Source organism: Pinus tabuliformis, chromosome J (genome assembly GCF_031772625.1).
Source record: "Pinus tabuliformis cultivar Carrire ecotype Pingquan chromosome J, CPIR1, whole genome shotgun sequence".
NCBI lineage: Eukaryota > Viridiplantae > Streptophyta > Pinopsida > Pinales > Pinaceae > Pinus > Pinus tabuliformis.
This window is the reverse complement of record NC_142295.1, coordinates 1,614,635,277-1,614,654,079: the sequence shown is the minus strand read 5'-3', so window position 1 is coordinate 1,614,654,079 and position 18,803 is coordinate 1,614,635,277. Positions and strand designations below refer to the sequence as shown.

At 47.1% G+C, this 18,803-nt stretch overlaps 1 non-coding gene across 1 annotated transcript; it reads left to right on the top strand.

Annotated features, from left to right (window-relative positions):
* Positions 1 to 18,385: 18,385 nt before the first annotated feature.
* On the top strand, positions 18,386 to 18,468 carry TRNAY-GUA (transfer RNA tyrosine (anticodon GUA)). The gene has a single exon. It is a non-coding gene; the product is annotated as a tRNA-Tyr (tRNA).
* Positions 18,469 to 18,803: the final 335 nt, after the last annotated feature.

Genomic DNA, 18,803 nt, shown 5'->3' with positions numbered 1-18,803 from the left:
AGCCCCACCAGCGAACGGGAAGCTGCAGGATAGAGCCAAGCCGCTACACCGATCAGCGACGAGGGTTTTCTTAGAGCCACTAACCCCTGCCATTTAGGGAGATAAACGTCAAAGCCATTCTGGAGTATGAAAAATATTCACTTCTTTCTCGAAATGAAGATCTTAGCCACCCGTTCAGTATCCCTTCCTATCCCAGCCAGCTAGCCTGTTGTTCCTACATTCACTGATGTTCCAATCATCTTGCATATGTTGGGCTTGTAGACGCATAAGCAAAAGCACCAGAGACCTGGGCAGTGATCTTCTCGCATGGAGGGCTTTTATTGACTATCCCGGGCCGGTGGGTTCAGGTATCATTCGATTGCTTGCTACAAATGCTTATACCATAGCCCCTGTCTCTACTCCCTATGATGGTGGTGAGGATGCTACTTCCACTCTAGCTGCTGCTGATGAAGCCAGCTCCTCCTACTCGAAAGATCTGCTCGATCGAGCGGCCTCTGTTCGCCTAACCTATGCCTTTGCGGGATGCTGGCCACTTCCAATGGATATGGATCGGTCAGCTGCTGTGGATAAAAAGAAAAAGAGATCGAAGAAGCAAGCATACCTCTGCCGAGTGGCTCGGCTCCGAACGAGCGGGATAAGACCTTATATGGGAGAGGCCAGCGCCGAGTGCCTTTCTACATCTGAAGTTGCTTCTTTTGTTCGGAAGAATAAGACTCTTCTTCTTCATTGGAAAACGTCTCTATTATTAGAAATTGTCTTTCCTCATATCGAAGGAAAGGCGCCGCGGTCTCGAGCCCGCCGCGGCTACGACGTCTGTTGGTGGAGATGTCGAAGAAGTATGGGAGGGTGCCCGTGTGGCATCAGTAGGATCGGATACCTACTTAAAACAAAAACAAAAACACCTCGCTTCGGCTTCCCCATGAGTTGAAGGTCTTACTCAAAGATATCCATATAAATGGATGGGAAGGCGGACGATACTCGATCAGGGGTGCTCCAAGATGTCTATCCGTCGCTGGTAACTGCATCGTGAAGCGTCCCTAGTGGGAAGGGTTTAGTGCGTCCTGAAATGGATGTACTAGCTTGAGGAGTTTAAGTCGTGTAAGTCATAGATGGGGAAGGTTCACTCCGGGCGACCTTGATAGAATAAAGAGAAAAAAGTAAGGCCCAGAAGTGGAATATGGCTAGAATAGGATCAATTAGAAATTCGATGTCTTAAGACTGCTGCTGGTATTTTCACGAGGACCCTTTAGGGGGCTCGACTGATAAGGAGAGGAAGTGAAGCGGGCGGGAAACCTAGTTGCTGCTTGTTATTATTCTCTATATTTTGGTACTACCTACAAATACCCGGTCCTAACCAATAGACAGAGCGGGATTATCAGTGACGACGGAGATTCTTTTCTGATTTCATTATCAAACTTACTGCCTGCCTGATATTAGCTAATGATAGCTATCACCTGCCTTCATATTGATGATTGATCCGTTAGCCTGCTGCCTGATCTCTTTCCACCTACAGATATATTCTCTCTCCCTCCTCAACCTTTCAACACCTGTTCGATTCACACACGGCTGATCCCAATAAGCTAGAGTATGCTCACGGGTATCTATTCAACCTGTTCTCTCATCACCCAATTAGTCATCCAGTCAAGCTAACTGCTGCTTAGAAATATTATCGCCTAACTTAGATCTATCTCTCCCCTTCGATCGAACTTGAGACCTTCCGCCGATCCTTTAATCTGACACTCACTGCCTTCATCGAACTTTCAACCGAACCGGAGACCCGATTGATACCTCTCTTGCTAACTGCCTTCGAACTTATATCTCTCTGCCTTATATGCCTGCCCTCTCCCGATTGATACACGGATAGATCGGCTGGGACTTACGAAAGCTGAATGTACGGAACACAGTGACTAACTGGAATGGACAACAGAGAAATGGACGGAACACAAAAGGGACTGGAATAGAATGACGAAAGCTGAATGTATAGAACAATAGTTCCTACCTCAACTGGATAGAAGGAATTAAGAATCGTTATATACGTTGATTCACAATTCGAGGATCATATGCTACAGATAAGCGGCTACGATTCATTCCAAAACTTTAAGCCAAGTCATATCCACCAAGTCCCCCAGTACGCCTAAGGAACCTGAGAAGGAAAGTAAGTAGTCGCACAGTTCACCCACGTAAGGCAAATACCAAGCGGGTCTACCAAGCAGGTCTACCAAGCAAGTATATGTCCACCAACTCCAACAACTCCACGTAAGGAATCTGCCAAGCAAGTATATGTCCACCTGCCCAGTCCACCTACGACTACAGATCACATCTTTCGAGAGGAGTGGTCCGGAGGACGAATGAAAGCCCACATATAATATACCGATTCTTTGTATGTCCGCTTTAGGCGATGACCTCCTTTCAACAATGACCAGCTATTTACAATTACTTCTGGGACAACTGGGCTACGTAATTTACTATTGGCTGACTGACTTACTATGAGCGGCTGTAAACGCCCTGAAGACAGTGACTCCTGGCAATGATCAGCTCTTATGTGAGGCGAATAGGTAAAGGGTATAGGGTATAGGGTCGCTATCTAGGATTGATAGGGAGTTACGGGAGACCCATGTACAGTGTTGGCTGGTGCGGACTTACTTAATGGGAATGCGGACTGGGGCTGGGCTTTTCTTGGAAGATGTATTAGTGGAGATAATGAAAATGAAGGGCTATCAGCTATAATTTAAGACAACGGGGGATTGAGCAGGTACATCTCTCTTGTCTGTTGGTAACTTGGAATGGAATGGAATGGGTGTAGGAAGGAGCAATGGGAGTACACCTCACGCTGGGGGCTACATTTCCTTGCCTCCCTCGCTTGCTAGGCCTAGTTTTTTCTCGGGTCTGTGTTGAAGGTGACCCAGCAGGTATGTGATATGGTTCTCTGAGCAATGACCTTTAGAGACCTTTAGAAATAGAATTTCTTCTTACAATGGAAGAGCTGCACTCAATTTGAAGTCTCATTTAAACACTGACTAGAAGCCACTTGGCTTGGCTCCTCCTGGTGAAGGGGTTTTGGCAAAAGGTTCAAGGCTAAGGCAAAATATGAAAGGCTTGTGGACTTGATGTTTAAGGCTAAAGTTGGGCAAGGCTTCTGGCTTATGGTGACTCATGTGGCTCTTGGTGATTCAATCAGTAGGCTGAAGACTCATTCGTCCAGCTCCTCAACACATCATCAGTTGGACTCTGCTCCTCTCCTCAAATGCTGAATCAACGTAAGTAACAGCATGTATGAAATCGACTGGCAAAAGGCTAAAGGCTTCTGTCTAATGGCTCAAGGTGAGAGGCTTATGGCTAATGGCTCATGGGTCATTTCGTAAAGTGAATGTTGAAAGGTGACTTCTGTTGAATGGCGACTGATGAATTATTTGTTTAGCTTCTCTCTGAAGACCCTTCCTTTGCTCCTGTATTTGCTATAGGTGCTGTTAGGTCAATGGATGGATTTGGATCTGCTCCCACCTCTGCCCCTGTAGGCTAGGGGTCTGGATCTTTCGGGCCGCCATCAACTCGAATCACTAAAGGACCGATAGGGTGAGCCTGCAAGGGCAAGGGAAATGGCCTTTTAGGAGGGATTGGAGGTCAGAGGGTAAGGCTTTGGAGGTCCAAAGTGGCTGTCAGCGCAAGGGAAATGGCCAATGAGGACATCATATGTATATGTATCCGTATCTGAAGGGCACCTCCCTTCAGTGACCTCCTCAAGGAGTGAGTCAACTTGCTCTATAGGAGGCTGGGTGGATCAATAATAGCTCTGAAGGTACTCTGAGTGTTAGGGCTAGAGAAGCTAGAAGGCTCTATAGATGGGTTTTTGGGTGCTCTAGGAGTGCACTGAAGGGCTCTATATGAGGTTGGGCTTGCTCAAGAAGACTCAATCTAGTTGGACAGCGAGCCTCCTGTATAAACTTACCATGGCAGTGAGTGAATCTTCAGAGAATCCGATCAATCAACTCGCCTCCCCGGAATACTAATCAGTCGCCTTTGGCCACTCCTTACCGGCCAACCTCATCAGAAACTAATTAGTTGAGAGACCCCACCAATCAATCAATGCCTCTCCCGTGAGATGGGTCATTGTTTGGTGGGAACGCCTTTCTTGGATAAGATGTTGACTGTTGCGTATTGAACTGAAGGCGGAGTGAATGCGTACTGGGAATCTGGGTAACGCCTTTCTTGGCAGGTCAGTTTTGAAGCTTGCATTATATACGTAATTATACCACAAGTAGCTTATTCACTTTTCATGTTGCACCATCCATCATTAGCACTCACTCTGCTCCTCGAATTGCATATCACCGTAAGCATCGTCTATAATTGCATCCATCCAGTGCTATATACCCCTGTGTTATGTATGGGCCCCATCTCGGGTCCTCCTGCATTTTCTTCTGTTTTTTCCCCCACTCTTTCACCTCACCTTGAGTTTCATACTTGGCCTATCAAGTTCTCCTTCCTACGCTCATCTGGCCTTACTTCCTTTCACTGGTGGGTGCGGAAGCACGCTCGACTGATAAGGACCCTTTAGGGGGCTCGACTGATAAGGACCGGAGGCGCTCGACCATAGGAGAGGACCCTTTAGGGTGCGTTAGCACACTCGACTAATAAGGAGAGGGGGCTCGACTGTTAAGGAGAGGAGAGGAGAGGGAAATTGAGTAACAAGACTGGGCGTCAGGATATGATATACGGTGTTCACGTGGCCCAAAGAGGGTGGGAAATTCAGTAATGGAACTGGGCGTCTACTGATGATAGAAAGGTTTGAACTAGCCTATCAAGACTGGGAAATTCAGTAACACGAGTGGGCGTTGGGAGATTCTAGTTCATGCAAACGTGGCTTATCAAGTTAGGTCTCCTTCCTATGTTAGTTCACCTGGCCTTAGTTATCGAACCTATCCGGATGGGAAATTGACTAACAAAACTAGGCGTAAGGGAGAACCTTACCTTTTCTTTCTTCCTGACCCAAAGGAGTGTCAATCTGTTTCCAATGAGGTAGCGGTTTCCGAGTCTATTCCCACCAAAGTCTGTAGGAATGAGGTTACCATAGCCCCACCCAAGGCATAGAAGAAATGGAATAATCACTCTTTTGGCTATCAACTTATAATGCTGGGTCAACAACTGATAGTGCGGGGGAATACTTCAGTACTACGCTACACCCCTCCGCTCTAAGAATTCTACTGCGGGGTGAGCCCGTCTTCGTTTCCCTAGACTAGGTTTGACTTATTGTCACTTGTTCATTGTTCACAGAGAAATGCAACGGGTAAGGTAGGGAAGGCCTATTCTTTTTCACCACCGGTCCGTCCATGAGGCCTATTCTGTAGAACTTGTCAAACCACCTGGGAACGTTGGAATGAAACTGGTGGAGAGTAACAACCATATTAATGCACCGACCAGAGGTTCCTGTACTCACTGAGTATAGGTTCGATGAGTATAGCTTTGATGAATAGAACTTTCCCAATGAATTGAAAAACTTCTTACTTGAAGAAACCCATCTCTTCCACGACTCCGACCCTGCAGTACTATCTATCGGAGTGGTTCCAAGACCCGCTTCGACACATGCAAGTCGAGCAAGCTTGCTGCCATGCTTCCTTCCCGGGGATGGAATGCAGCCAGTCGCTTGAAACCATTCTTAAGATAGATTTCTATACAGTCGAGCGTGCTTACGCACCCTGCCGGTTCAATTTACTTATTTGGTGGCCCCTCTCAAATAAGTAACTAAAGAGCAACTCAAGTTTCAATTTACTTATTGGCCCCCCCAAATAAGTAAAAAAAAGAGTCGAGCCGATGGCGGCCTTATTAGTCGAGCGTGCTTACGCACCCTGCCGGTCCTCTCCTTATCAGTCGAGCCTGCTTAAGCATCCTCTCCTCTCCTTATCAGTCGAGCCCCCTCTCCTTATTAGTCGAGTGTGCTAACGCACCCTAAAGGGTCCTTATCAGTCGAGCCCCGTTGCCGGTCCTCTCCTTATCAGTCGAGCCTGCTTAAGCATCCTTAAAATGCAAGAAGAGGTTAGGGAAGTTTGACTTCTCATTCAGAGAAGTACGGTGATTGGATTCGAGAAAGCGTAATTACATATATAATATATGCATTCACGCTCTATCGATCGAATATCGTATACAAATAGATATATATCATTATATATGTCATTATGCATTCATTCGTTGCTCAATATTTCAAACCTCCGCGTTATTGGGTGGGGGTGAGCAAGCGAACTCTCGACAAGGGGGAGAGGTAGTTGAAGGGTTGGAACATGCATTCAGCATTCAATCAAGGAGGCAAGGAGGCAGAGAAACCAGCAAGCATTCAACCTTCCGCCTTCATCACCAGCCATGCCAAGTCCAACAGAAGCCAGAAGCCAGATGCCTTGAACCTTTCACCAAGGGAAGACCTTTTATGCGGATCACTTTATGGAGTTGAGGGAGAGACTCATTGTCTGACTTCCTTACATACACCATCACTGGATGCATGCTCTTCGTATTCCCCTGGGCCGGTTCAGAGTGGGTTCACATCGACTTCGGGTGGATGCAGAGCACCAGCTTAACCGACATTCGTTGCTCAATATTGCGAACCTCCGCCTCCTCTCCTCTCCTTAACAGTCGAGCCCCCTCTCCTTATTAGTCGAGTGTGCTAACGCACCCTAAAGGGTCCTCTCCCTATGGTCGAGCGCCTCCGGTCCTTATCAGTCGAGCCCCCTAAAGGGTCCTCGTGGGGCAAGAATAGGAGGGAAAGATGTGAAAACCTCCGCCACCCCCCCACCCAATAAGTAAATTCAAGAAATTCTTAGGATTATATTCAGGGGACAAGGCTTGGGCGTTTCAAGTAGCCGTAAAACGCACGCAAATGGCCTTTCAGACTGGATTCCACGTCTGATTCATGCATCTGGAAAACTACCGCAACATAGATAAGATATTTCAGTCATTCCGCTAATGGAATCAGGAATTTCCCTACTGGAATGTGAGCCATTTCTTCATGCCACGAATTCCTTCCCCTCCCTGACCTGGATGGCTCAAAGTGTATGGCGATGATCCAGAACAGGTGCATAGTCAATAATGCATTGTAATGTAATCCAATCGAGGTAGGAACATGTGTTCCGTAGCGTTAAGTGAACATCTATCTACAGGTAGGACCTGCTGTTCCGTGTCGGTAAGTGCATGTAGGAACGTGTTTTGTTTCGTGGCGGTAAGGGGATCATCATCGCGTAGGTTAGGTAATCGGGCTCAACTAGGGACTGGGTAGGAATCGGTCCCAATAAGTCAATCGGGCAATAGGAATCGGTCCCAACAAATAGGCTCACCGAGGAATCGGGCTGAACAAGTGAATTGGTAATGACTAGGTAATTGTCCTAAATAAGGTAATTGGTTTCGAGAAGGTAATCGGTCAAACCGGGGCAATCGGTCCCAACAAGTGAATTGGGAGCAAGAAGTGAATCGGTAACGGTAATCGGGCTAAACAAGGGCATTGGTATCCACAAGGGGAATGGGTGCACCTCACCACTGGGACTCCATTATCCGTGAGGTGCTCCTTCTAGTTGAAGCGCTACTACAAGCCTTATCTATTCTGGTTGAAGCGTAGCCTTATCTAAGGTGAGCAAGGAATGAATGGTAAGGAACGAAGTAGCTTTCCTAGCGTCAAGCAAGCCCCTACCGGTCCTTGCCGGACAATGAGAATGCCAGATCACCACTGCGAATACGGTCCACCGAGTTCAGAATGGCTGGTTGGAGCATGACCAATCACTATGGCCGGTCCCAATCACCAATCAATAGGTCACTATCTTCCTCGACCAATCACCCATAAATATGATGTTACGCTGGTCCATCATTGGTCTGGTCATGTTACGTAGATAATAGATAGACTTCGATAGATAGACTTCGATCGACTCGGTTCAGCAGGTTTCATGCCCACTGCATCGGAATCAGACTCAAGTCGGGCGAGGAGTGAGTCTGATTTGCAGCAACCACGGCCGCACGGATGCCGCCATACCGACCGAAATTCATGGCATGGCCGGTCCGTCCGGGGTTGGTTTAGCACGCCAATTTGGATGTATTCCCCGATCCATCGTGACTTCCGATGGACCTCGGTTCGCCTCTACGGGAAGGGCTCTCTTGCTATCTCCCCTTTCCTTGGAGGTTGAGGGACCAATCAATTGGTCACTTCCTCTTCTTTCTTCGGGTTGCAAGCAATAGCCAGCCTCGAAAGTGATATCAGACTTATTACATATTGAATCTCAATCAATCAATCAATAGGTGTCTAGTTAATAGGTCGAGGTCACCGACTACGGAAGCTACAGGTCATTCATGCGCCTTTGGGCTCAACCGACGTAAGGTCATTTATGGACCGACGTTAGGTTAGGGCCTTTAGGGTGCGCTCAACCATTCATGCGCCCTTAGGTCCTAGCATTAATGATCACGTTTATGCTGCGTATCTAATTCGACTGACTCGGTTCAGCAGGTCCAAGGTTGCTCGTGTCGGATCGGAATGCATCGGATGGTCTGACACCTGCCCGGTGCTGGAAGGTTAAGGTTGGAAGAAGTGGTACGTGAGTTGGGTTTAGAACGTAGAACACGCATGCCTATAGGTAGAACACTCAATGGGCTAGGGTGGCCTCAAGCTTGATCGACCAGAGCTTCCGCCCCGAAACCATGTTTCGGTGTTCTATGCGACTGGCATAGGATCGGACCCACTGGTGTGGAGGTTCAGTAAGCATCATACCAAATATCCCTACCATTTCCTCTCCTTATCAGTCGAGCCTGCTTAAGCATCCTGAAAATGCAAGAAGAGGAGGGCCCTTACTTCTTAGGGGCGGAGCCACTCACTATTCCGATGGTGAGGACCGGCAGGGTGCGTAAGCACGCTCGACTAATAAGGCCGCCATCGGCTCGACTGTCAAGGCCGCCATCGGTCACTCACTATTCATATGGTGAGGGTGCGTTAGCACACTCGACTGCCTTTAGTTACTTATTTGAGAGGGGGGCCGCCATCGATTTGGAAGCTCACCTTCCCACTATTTACCCACCCACCCCAATCCCCGGGGCCCGGAGGGGCTCGACTGCTAAGGAGAGGGATTTGGAAGCTCATCCATCATATGGGTGAGGGCCGCCATCGCTTTCCTTACTGTATAGTTCACCGTAACAGTTGGGATCTTTTTATTGAACTGATTTATTAAGTCACCTCACCTTGGAGCTTGAAGTCATCTCACCCCAGTCACCAAGTCATAAGTCACCTCACTTTTATCCAATCAAAATATCCTATCCGTTAAGTCACCTCACTAATAAGTCACCTCCTCTTGGAAAGTCTCACCTCACCTTTGTCAAATCAATCTATCCCCCGCCAGTTGAAGTAGCCAGTAATATCAATCTATCCCCGGCTAGGTGATCACGTTAAGGACTAGCCGAGACCTAGGTACGCCACGTATATAATGAGGAGGTAAGGTGACTAGTACGTTTACAAGTCATCGGGTAAGGTTACTGGTTCATCGGTAAGTCATAAGGCAAGGTTACTGACTATCCACTACGTTGTCGGCTGTCCAATCAATCTAGCCTGGACGTAGATCCACCCACCCTTGGAGTAAGGCAAATATAACCTCACTTAACTGCCCTGCCCCAGTCACAATTAGGAGGAGAGTCCCGACTGTCTCGTTGAGGAGTACAGCCCTTATTCAATGCCTAACTGCCCTTGCCCTTAAGCCCAGCCAATAAGCCAAGTTAATAAGGAAAGAAGCCAAGCCAGCCAAGAAGCTCAGCTAATAATACAAAGCCAATAAGTCCTTCAATGAGTAGGTTGACTAGTACGCTTACTTTACCAAGTAATGGCGTAGGGTGACTGGTTTGTCCATAAGTAATGGGGTAGGGTGACTGGTTCGTGCAGAAATGACTTTGATATCCATTCTTTTTTATATCCAATCTCCACCCCTGCTATAGAGTGCCAGGTAAGGACACTGGAAAATGTAGTATCGAAGGATGCGTAAGCAGGCTTGACCAACGGGAAAGGACCTTCACAAAAAAGGCCAAGTTTTTAGAAAACAAAACAAAATAGGCGCGTTCTTTATTTATTTATTACTGTAATTATATATCCGTACATAATTACATATATAATATCCATATGCCAAGCTTGGAATTGGCGTGAAACCAACCCTTCCAACAAAAAAAAGAGAGGGAGGGAGCATAGCAGTGATTTACTGAACCAACCCCTACTTAATTGATGCTCTCTAGTTCTCTATTAAAGAACCTTATTGTCATGTTGGCCATCTGGAACAGCATAGCTTTAAGTGTTATTTATTCCCGTCCGGTAAGTGAAAGGGGATTAGTGAAAGGGGGCTGGGTAATGCGGAGGGGATGCGGATTGAATGGAATCGTTAATAAGTGAATGCGTACTGGGCCATCCTGGATGAGTGTACTGGGCAGGCGTACGGGATGCAGTAATGGGATAATGTGAACGGGGAATGCGAACTCGGACTTCAAAAATCTGGGTAACTTAAAGATACTTCCTTATCTTTTATCACATATGGTAACAGCTTTATAAATCAATCTCTTTAGGTGGGGAACATGGGGTCATCTCTCGCATATGGTGGTTCGATGGGGCTACTACCCGTATAAACAAGGGAATATGGGGGGAACACACTTAATATCATTCCATGGGTCGCTGGGGCTTGTTATGATGAATGAACTGCAGCATTAGTTTTGACTAGGTGTGATTCTAAAAAACTGGGTCTGTGGCCCGCAGGTTCCACTGCTCGCTGCTAGGGACTAGACTTGATTCGATAGCTTCGTGCTGGCAGTAGGTAAAAGGGCTAGCTGTTGGCAAAACTGAGTGCTATTGGGATGGGTGTGATGATCACTGTAGGCGGCTAACTGTGACTTTCGGTTCACTGCGGACTATCCTATCGGTTCACAGCTGTTGGGAACATGGGAAACATAATCTAGTTTATTTGGTTAATTCACCTCACACACTTGTAATATGCGTACTGGGCAGGTGGCTGGTTTCTGTCGGCAAGGTCTGGTGGTAGGGTCTGGTGGCTAGTGTTATCCGTGGGCCCGGTGGGCTACCTATCTCGGAAGATGTCTATGTCCGGTGTACGTATCTCTGCGGATGTCGCCTCATATGGGGACGTTAGAAGGGTATGAAGGGGACGTTATATAATATAAAGCAAGTAATCAATATCATTTTTTTGGATGGCTCCTATTGGGAGTGAGCTGTTCCATCTTTTTGAAAAGGATCCAAGCCCAGACGTATTCGCCATTCAAAGAATCCACTAAAAGCAAAAATATTGATTATATATGTAAATACCCACCTCTCCTGGAGTATCGGTTGTAAGGGTAATCAGTGCACCTTACTCGCACTCCTTCACTTCCGCTTCCGCTCTTGTTCGCTCTGCTTCCATCTTTCTTGAACTGAACGTATTTATATAGTATATAATATATACAGCTATTGAGAGTTGAGAGTAGAAGATGGATAGATCAAGGGCAGAGGCTGTATGAATGAGGATCGAGGATAGAGGGTAATTAAGAGGGTCCCAAGGATGAGTTTCCAAGGCTGGAGGGCAGAGGCTGGATGTATGAGGGGATAAGTAAAGGATCGATAGATCAAGGGTAAGGCTGAGGTATTAGTGTCAGGATGTTCCCAAGGCATAGTCCCAAGGCTGTAGGGATGAGTATAAAGGATCAAGGGTCCCTATCTGTACTTCACTGAACGTCTGTCTTTCATGTTATGACAACCTCCTTATCGACGACTATCGGTGACCTCTTGTCAATGAGACTGTATTCTATCGGCGGCCACTGTCTATCGACCGGCTGGAAATGGGGTGGTAATTACCTGGTTTACAATGAGCAGCTATCGACAATGATCAATGATCACTGGATCAGCGACCACTGGGACTGCTTGGCTATCGGCTCCACCACCGAAAGACGAGGAACCGCCGCCAAAAGGATAAGAGCCAAAGAGAGCGCCATCAAGGAAGGGCAAGGAGAGAGAAGCAAGAGATAGCCGCCAAGGGCAAGGATATAAAAGCAAGATAAAGCAGCTAAGGGGGGGGGAGAATGAGCCAACACACCGGGAAATGAATCCAAATTAGCTAGGAGGATTGGTGCGTGGCTTAACAAAGTAGGAAGCGAAAGAAATAAATAGAGTTACTATGCGTTTTTGGGTTGATTATGGTATTAGGGGAAGACCGTTGGTTGAATTGGTTCGAAGCAGGTGCGCAAGCATCTTTCAATGCTAGCAATAAATACCCCCCCAACCTTGCCCGATGCGGACAAGCGACTACGTTCCTTGTTTAGATTATCAAAAAATTGATCAATCACTTTATCGAAGAGGTTAAGCCATTAGAACCAGGGAGAGGGGCGTTCACAACTGCCGCATCTTCCGGGAGAGGCGTTCCAACTGACCCATCTGCCAATAGCACGTCCCCATCATTCCCAGCTTACGTCCCCATCATTCACTGAATAGCGTGACCACCAACCACCTACCACACGTACACCACCTACCCTACAGCTATCACTTCCCTTAGAGCTTACTTACTTACTTTAGTTTCACACTATTGCATGGGGCCCGGAAAAGCTAGGGGTGCCGCATTTTATGGTATGGGCTGGATGATACAGCTGGATGGGATCGATGCTGGTTTCGACGCCTTCTTGGATGTTTTGGAGATTGCTTATTGTGCGTTAGGTTTCGGAACCGATAAGGAGGTCGCTTATTTACAGTTACCAGGAAGTAGCATTCCCAGCCGATCAGTTTAAGTGGTCGACGAGAGACAGTGGTAAGGGGAAAGGAAGGGGGGATAGCGGTAAGGCTGGCTCTCTAGCGGGAAGGAAAGAGAGCGGCAAGGCTTTATACCAATCCAGAAATAGCAATAGCATACCCATTTTCTGAAGTCAGTCTATAGGCACTACTTACATGCATGCCTACCCTAGCATATTACTTACGAGCATGTCCTAAATTAGTTAGGTGGGCTGCTTCTCTAGACCGAAGCTCCATCTTTTCCTCTCCCTTATGGTCGAGCACCCTAAAGGGTCCTCGAATTAGAATCCTTCGTATATCCGAGCTTAGCTAATGAACAAGTAAGTTTACCGAAGCGCAGGCATGCTACCTAACCCATTTCCCTAAGCCGAAGAAGGGAATGCATGTATTTTCCGATGTTCGATTTCTTTATACGGATAACGCGGAAACTATTACGTATAAAACCCATCTATTCATCATTACTAGCCTACCTCACCTACCTTTATGCCTAACCTACCTGCAAAAAATCATAATAGGGGGCGGTGACTCACTCAATTCCCTCGGTTCCACTGGAAAGCTGGAGCAAGCAAATGATACACATTCTAGAGATCGATTAGTTGGTGGAAGCCTGCCTTTCAGAAGCAGTTTATTAGCTCACTGGACCAACAAGATAGATAGATATAGATATCTCCAGTGGAATGAGTTTCACTATAAATAGTCTGGGGATCCGAGGGGCAGAATTCGTTGATGGATTTAGCTATTGATAAGCGGGTGAAAAGAAATATGTATGGTTGGGATCTGCCCGGATTAACGAATTACCCCACCTATTTCTGTCCGAATTCAAGGCAGGGCCCCCTATTATGATTTTTTAAGGAGTAGAATTTATATCTAGCTATGGGCAGGAAGCACTACTCCATACGATGAGAGAATTGGAGTTTCGCTTTCTCGCGTATCAGTAGCTGGAGCAAGGGAATAAAACGAAATAGATACGGAAGGAGATAGAGATTAGCTAGTTATTGGAACTGAGTAAGGGGAATTGCTTTGCTCCACACCTCCACCGGGGGCATAAGCAGAGTGAGCTAGTCATCGAATTGAATACCTTCCCTCTATTGTATCATCCCATTATTGAGATGCAGGTGGATGGGTAAAAAGTAACTCATTCTGCCAAGAACCATTTTATTGGGTCTCCAATAACTAGAGATTGGTTTTCCCTAGCTATGGGGGTTGGTTTCGCAGCCCTTTCATCCGACTAAGCCGGCTCATAAAAAGGCTCTGTCAAGTAGACCAGAGGAGATAGGTCCTATTGCTGCCGAATAAGCTGTTTCCTTGCTCTTATTGAATACTCATTTGCTTCTGCGCGTTGCGTTACCCTATCAAAAAGCATAGGCGTTGCATACCAGAGACAAATTAGTTAGTTAGTCTCACTGGGATCCGTTCCGGCTGAGACACCACTTATTTATAAGTTAGTAGGTAATCTAAGTACCTCGGCATCCTTTGCTGCTGAACTGCACATACCGGATTGCCGGCCTCTTGAAGGTACTTATGAAATGAATGAAGCTTGAACCCGTCCAACAGCAGGTCGAGTCCCGGCATTGAAGCTTGAAACCAGGGGAGGGGGTTTGGTCGAGTTTCTTCTCTACGTATTAAAAACCCTTTCCGCTGTCAGCTTTTCAGTCTTACTTACTAAAAAGCCACCTTTTTATATCAAACCTCGCTCCATTGAGTGAGATACAAGCCATCCCTAGCTAGTTCGGTGGGAGAGCCAAAACGGAGGTCATTAAGGATGGAAGGGTAGAGCGAGAGATACCACTTCTCTGTTAGTCGGATAGATAGATAGCGTTCTCCAATTCTGCATTAATGGAAGAAATCCTGAAGAGTGAACAAGTGGTCACTAGCACCTCTTTATTTAGAGCATGACGCTGGCTATGACATATATAAGACTGAATTCGGCTCCCACTTCATCTTCTGCTAATTGAGTGGAAGCTTTTTGGAAGTATGTGGGTGGGTTTGGGTTCCAGGCGGTCAAGTTTCATTCACTAAATCGATGCACCAATCCTGTTTCTCGACCCCACCCGGCATTCATTTAGGATAGGGACATGACACGACGTTACTTCGTCGAATGAATACAGGAGAATCTCAATGAGAAACCTTCGGACTACGAATACCCCCCAACCGACTCTGTTAATTAATAAAGCCTCTCCCTCCACCTCTGCCCTTGGCTCATCATGCTATAGTCACTCCGATGTGAAGAATGTTCCGACTGCGTAGCAGCTGCATGAATCGAGAATCTTTCCTCTCCCTTTTGGTCGAGCCCCCTAAAGGGTCCTAAATGTACGAATCTTTCAATTGGCCCTTTCCTTGCACTAGGAAGCGCAAGCCCCTCCGGGACCTTACTCCCCTGGTTCTGTTCTACCGCTCCTAACTTCCCTCCTTTCTGTACTTGTTTACTTTCCCTACCAGCCCTACCAGCAGTTCCGTCCTAGCTGTCCCTTCTATGTTCCCCATCCCTGTTCTGTCCTGATCTACTCCTTCCATGTCCTGTATGCTCCTGCCTTCTTTTTCCTGTTCTTTCTCTGAGGTAAAGGTGGGTCACATATGGTCAAATTCAATAGGTCAAGTCCAGGCAGAGGTGGTAAATTATCTCTATGAACCTAGGTCACATATGGGAAATTTCTCTCTATAAGGGTGGGGCGGAGGTAGGCAACAGAGGCTGAGGCATAGCCAGGTAGAGCTACAGAGCCAGCAGACTCCGCAGCGGATAAAGCAGCTGGAAGTGTGCCTTACCATCTTAAACCTTCTTAATGTAGGCTGGTTGGAGGCATTGTATATAGATTGACCGAGTGATTTAACTGACGAAGACAGGGGATAGTACCCGTAAGATCGAAAACTTGATCCAGCATCCTCACCCGTTCGAAAGCTAGCAGCCTGGGTTGAATCAGCAGTTTACCTTGTTTAAGCAGCAGCACATCCAGATGCAGATACTTATCGAGATGGAGATTCAGCGCCTGTTCGAAAGCACGTTGATAACCTAGATCCACCAGCATCAATGACATAGGAAGCATCTGGGCAAGCAGCAGTTTCCGAGCCATGAGCAGATTCATCAGCAGGGATAGAAGCATCCAAGCCATCAGTGAGAATTTCAGTCCTAAATCCAGAGTCTGTTGGAGATCTCCTCATAGATCCGATGCTAGTTCTTTAGCAGGAGGTAGTAGTTTTCCATACACGAGCTTCTAAGTAATTCCCCACTATCCATTCCAGGAATCTGATCTCAATGTTGATTAATCACATATATGGGGGTACTCTGTAGTTCGCCTTGCTTCTTCCAACCCTCATGATGTCCCCCTTTCCGTTTGTGCAAAACGTCCACCTATACTTCCTTCGGAGTGACCGTTTCGACCGAACTCATCTCTGCTTTTGAGCTTGCAATGGGGCATGTAAGCAAAAGGGAGAGCCTATTTAAGAGCCAGCACCTCGTAAGCATATTTGCCTTTTTCCATACCCAGTTTCTTATTCACCGGTGCCTCCTAGTTAGGGTAGGGTTGAACAACAAAATAATAAGCTGGTAGGGGCGCAGTTCCGGAAGGTGTTACCATCCTCAACTAGCTAAACAAATGCTATATGGAAGCTTTCACTCAGCCTGAACATGGGTGAATGGATGGTAGAAGCCAATCTGAAGACTGTTTCTTATGCTATTGGTTCAGTAACTATAGTTCACCCACGGTCAGTAAGGAGTATAACCTGATGCTCTTCTCTCCAATCATTACCGGTTGATCGAGAGCTCGATCGGGGGTGAAGGCTGGGAAGTTTTGGATAGGGCTCTCTCGGCTATTGATCCCTTCCGTGCCACCGGTGGAGTGAAGGATGGACTACAGCCAGCCAAGAGAAAAAAACAGTTAGGCCAGCCCGGAGGCAGGGAGACTAGTTCATTACCGCTAGCCCATATCCATCGGCTGTTTGATCTTAGCCACCCACGGAAGAAAGAAAGCTCCGGAGTGAAAGAAACCATCGGGAAGGAGTTCAACCGGTTACCCGGCCTCGGTAGTCCTTCATTGGATTGCTGTTTCTAATGGATGGATATAGTTGGATGGATAGAGAGCTCACGTTGCGCCCCCAACAGTTGTTCTTTTCCCACCAGTTGAATGAAGCTGGTAGCTAGATAGTTTCTAGTTTCACCCCGGTAGTTGAGTTTATTAGTTTGTGGGTGAGGGAATAATGCTTTCTCGGATATCTGGATGTTTGGCCCGTGTCTGCTAGCTTTCGACTACCGGAAGTAGCTTTCTTAATAGAACTGGCGGAAATGAGAAGTTTCCATCCTTCACCCCTTCCTTGCTGCCTTCCTGCTTCGATCTTTACTGCTGCCTTACTTCCGATGAAGACCGTGGCATAACGCTTCGCTCGACAAACCCACCTAACAGACCATCTTTACGCATGGAGACAACCCTACCTGGACACATCACACCACACCTGTTATCCCCATCGAGACACGGAACGGGACACATCTACACACCGCACGGCATGCATGGCACGGGGGGAGCACCTGTCGCCGCACACCAATGATTGATTGATTGACGGCCAACATCTTTCGGGAAGAGGTGGGGGCCTTCCTTCCTTGCTTGCCTAGGAGTTGGGGGGAGCATCGAACATCCGACCTTGCTAGTTGGTATGGTTGGATGGTAAACGCCACCTTCTCATTACTTCATTTCCCACCGCAAAATGCCAGGCTCATAGATTGAGATTTACCACCCCATACGCCACCTTTCTGTAGGTAATTTCCCATATCTCAAGGCGGGGTACGGCTGGTCTTTATTGCTGGTATGTTTAGATGGGCAACGCCATCTTTGCGCTCTTGAATTTCCCAGTTTGGTAGGCTCCCCGTCCTTAGAAATCCTTGGCCCGAGCCAGTTGATCCAGTCTCTTCTTTGGCTCGATAGGCCGCCTTTTAAGGTGAGAATTGACCCTCCCCATTCGCCAGGTTTATAGAGTGAATTTACCCATCCTAGTAGGTAAGTTATCAGAGTAGACATTACCACCCACCTATAGAGCCAGCAGCACAGCCAGCAACATCACCACAGCCAACAGCTAGCCCAGTAGCCAGAGCCAGCAAGTAACTAGCCCGCTTTAGGCCAATCATATTATATGAAACTATAGGATCTTAACTTCACGTTGAATCAGTGAATTCTGTTCACCAAATCTCCCATAAGAAACTAATCGGGCATATCTTGTACACCTGTATGACATACGAATACTTACTTACTGACATCGACCCACCCTCCTTCCATCGCAGTTGTATTAGGAGAAAAGCTCAAATCCCCTACTAAATGCCATCGCAGTTGACCGTCGCACTGATCTCTGATCTCGACCTCCTCGACCTTGGCACCGATCGAAACAGCCCACCCTGCTATCAAAAGACCATAATGACATATATAATATATCCATTGTCGAAGGATTGACCCGAAGGTGCCGTAAGGCCTAAAGACCATAAGGGAGAGGTACGTTAAGTGACTCGACTAACAGGAGAGGAACGAAGTCGCTCGACCAAAGAAATCTAATATGAACTGTTGCAATTCCCAAGTTAATAACAATTAGTTGCTTAAATTCAATATTATAAAACCTTATTGATTCTTCTTCAGGAACAGATTTAGGGGGGGCGGGAAGGGGAGAGTGGCCGAGTGGTTTAAAGCGACAGACTGTAAATCTGTTGGAGGTTTTCTACGTAGGTTCGAATCCTGCCTCTCCCAATACCAACCAATTTTTGGTAGCTCGAAAGAGACTGGCATTGGAAGCCATTCTTTGGTCATGCTTCCTATTCAGGGTCCGCTTCAACGGAAGAGCGCGAAAGGGGTGGGGCATTGTTTGCTCGAGGCGTTTTCTATCCGTTTCATCTCGTTCTTCTTATTTTAGAAATGATTTGATCAAATCATTGATGAAAGAATCAATTCCATAACCGATCGGGATGAGGACCAGAAATAGGGGGGTCAAGGAGGTTTACCCGCTTGTCCGCATCGGGCAAGGACCGGTAGGGGCTTGCTTGACGCTAGGAAAGCAAGGACCCGGAGGGGCTTGCTTGACGCTA